Consider the following 3,261-nt stretch of genomic DNA (forward strand, 5'->3'; position numbering starts at 1 on the left):
TCAAAGAGAGCGTCCTGTATGTTACCTGCCACCAATATCAGCCCTGAGCCTGGTAGGTGAGTGACTCGGGTGAACGTCTCCATGATAGTCAAGCCCCTGGGGAACCTGGGTCCCAGGATCCATGACCTACATAGGGTTTTTCGGGTCCCGAACCTCACGGAAGAACCTGGTTTACCTGATTTTCCTTGTGTTTGTGGTGGAAAAACGACGAAACGGAAAGGGGGAGGACGTGGAAAGGAAAAGATAAAAGAATGGGAAAACAAAAAAGAGAGACTGCTTACCAAAACAGCCGGTGGTGTGTGTGTGGGCGGGTCTGATGATCCGGGTCAGTAGGTCGATCTCTCCATGGAGGGAGCACAAGAGCAGGGATGGGGGTTTGGTCTCTTGTAGGAGTTCCCCCATCCAGGGTTTTGATACCAAAATGTTGAAAATTCGCGCTTTGAATGAAGAAACCCCCCCCCCGGAACAGGCTTTGTGTGAGCAATGTGGCTGTTTATTCACCTGGGTGCAGGTCGCCTATGGCCGAAAAGGGCGTTAGCAAAGGGCAGTGGGATAGGATTTGGTTTTACAGGTTTGGGGCGGACAGTGGAAAGTTACAGAGTAAGATCAGTTACAGTGGTGGGTAGGGGCCAGGAGTGTACATGACCACAAGTTCAGTTACAGTGGCGGCTGGGGTGAGGCAGAAGAGCAGTTAAGATGACAGGATGGATGAGAGGTATTCACGTTATCATAAGAACAATTGAGATGGCAGGGTTGGGTGAGGGGCCATCTCTGGGGAAGCTCTGCTGGGCACTCAGGGACAATGGCGAACGCAGACATGGGGCGGGAGACGATCAGGAGGCAAGCAGGACTTCAGACTTTCAGCTCCAGGTTTGTATATGGAGACCTGACACCGGGTTCAAGCAATTCCCTGCCTCAGTCTCCCAAAAGCTAGGATTATAGGTGCCTGCCACCATGCCTGGCTAATTTTTGTGTTTTTAGTAGAGATGGGGTTTCTCCATCTTGGCCAGGCTGGTGTTGAACTCCTGACCTCATGATCCACCTGCCTTAGTCTCCCAGAGTGCTGGGATTACAGGTGTGAGCCACTGTGCCTGACCGCCTCATAGTCTTTGTCTGAAATACAGGGGCAGAGATATTATTCCCAGGGCAGTCTAGGGTTCAGTGAGACAAGTTATCAGGTCTCTCAGCAGAGTGACTTGGACAAGGGAGAGGCTCCACGGCTGTCCTCCTTCCACAGTCATTCAGAGCAATTGTGAGTGACACTGGAAAGTAGCCCAGGTGGGAGAGTGGCCGTGTGCAGGGAGGAGGTGACCTGGTGAGGAAGGAGACCCAAGCATCTAAGATGACTTGCCCCTTGAATTCCACACTGCATTTCAATAGAAGTAAAGGTTGGCCGACCTTATAGATCGCAGGCATGGCGTGGGGGAATCTTTCCGGAAGGCGTTGTTTTAACTTAAACGAGTTCAAACCCCCACCCCACACCTACTCCATGGACCAAGACCCTTGGAAGGTGTCGTTTTAACTTAAACGAGTTCAAACCCCCACCCCACGCTTACTCCTTGCACCAAGACCCTTTCACATGTAATTTCTAGAACTGTAAACCCCAAGACCCTTTCACGTGTCGTATCTGGAGTTGTAAGCCTATGTAGAGCCAGGCTTCTGATTGTTATGCTGCCTAGCTCCAGCGCGCCCTCTGCTGGTGGCTGGAGGCACTGCAGAGCCCTCACATTTACAGCCCTGGCAGAGGACGCGCGCCCTCTGGTGGCCGTCCGTCTGCACCACTTGAAGTCGGAGCGCCGAGTGTTCAGCGCCATCGTTCTGGAAATGCAAACTGACACGGAGCCCACTAGCCCCTGTGTTTCTAAAGAGGAAGAAGGGACAATTAATTGGAAACCATAGGAATGAAATAAACATGGATGCACATTTTACAGCTGATGGAAAAATTCACTCAACATAGTCTTTGCACTTAAAATGCAAAACCGTCAGAGGCATCTTAACCACAGTGACTTTATTTTAAATAAAATCTTTAGAAAAAGCTAAATCTGGGCAGGGTGCAGGGCTCACGAGTGTCATCCCAGCACTCTAGAAGGCCAAGGTAGGAGGATCACTTGAGATCAGGAGTTAAAGACCAGTCTGGGAAAACAGCGAGACCCCCATGTCTACAAAAGATATAAAAATTAGCTGTCGTGGTGGCGCGTGCCTGTGGTCCCAGCTACCCAGGAGGCTGAGGTGGGAGGATCGCTTGAGCCCAGGAGTTTGAGGCCACAGTGAGCCAGCCATGATTGCACCACTGCACTCAAGCATGGGAGACAGAGTCAGACCCTGTCTCTCTCTCTCTCTCTCTCTCACACACACACACACACAGAAACACACACACACACGTTAAATTTGTTGGATTATATATTTAGGTATTGATCACCTTTGGTTATAAAATATTTAAGGTTGCAGGAACAAGTTAATAACTAAATAAAGACCCAAAACTTATAAATATATTCCAGTACTTTAAGCAAAAAGCATTCTTAATTTAAAAATAAGTTTTACTTTAAAGATAATAGTACACTCCTAAATTATTGTTAAAATCAATAGTGACATAGAAAAGTAACAATACTAATAGCCTGACACAAACTGATCACAATCCTTTATAAGAGACAACACTGTTCTTAATAGCCTATATAAACAAACATTAAGTAATCCTATTTGTACGTTAATGTGCTGGGATCACAGGTGTGATTACTTAATCCCAGAACACTGGGAGGCAGAGGAGGGCAGATCACTTGAGGCCAGTAGTTGGACAGCAGCATGGCCAACATGGTGAAACCCAGTCTCTACTAAAAATACAAAAATAGAGCTTTGCACAGTGGCAGTATTGTAGCCAATGAGGTTTATCCAAGGCGCGATTATTGCTAATTGAAAACTTTTCCCAATACCCCGCCATGATGGCTGGAAATATAGTCAGCATTGGCAATTTTTGGCAGTCTCTATGGGGATGGAATAAAATAAATTAAATTAAAAAAATAAAATAGAAATACAAAAAAATTAGCTGGGCGTGGCGGTGCACACCTGTAATCCCAGCTACTTGGGAGGTTGTTGAGGCAGGAGAATCCTTAAACCCAAGAAGCAGAGGTTGTAGGGAGCTGAGATCATGTCATTGTGACTAGAGTAAAACTCCGTCTCAAAAAATTTGTTTTTCTTTGAAACAGGTGCATTCCTCCTCTTGCTTTCTAAGGACTCCTTGCTCTGTCACTTAGTAGTGGCTAATAA

General features: G+C 47.1%; 1 non-coding gene across 1 annotated transcript; it reads left to right on the top strand.

Moving 5' to 3' along the window:
* The first annotated feature begins 2,846 nt into the window (after positions 1-2,846).
* Positions 2,847-2,987, top strand: LOC119469843. The gene has a single exon (XR_005198692.1). It is a non-coding gene; the product is annotated as a U4 spliceosomal RNA (small nuclear RNA).
* Positions 2,988-3,261: the final 274 nt, after the last annotated feature.

The sequence above is a fragment of the Cebus imitator genome, unplaced genomic scaffold, assembly GCF_001604975.1.
Source record: "Cebus imitator isolate Cc_AM_T3 unplaced genomic scaffold, Cebus_imitator-1.0 Scaffold885, whole genome shotgun sequence".
NCBI classification, from domain to species: Eukaryota; Metazoa; Chordata; class Mammalia; order Primates; family Cebidae; genus Cebus; species Cebus imitator.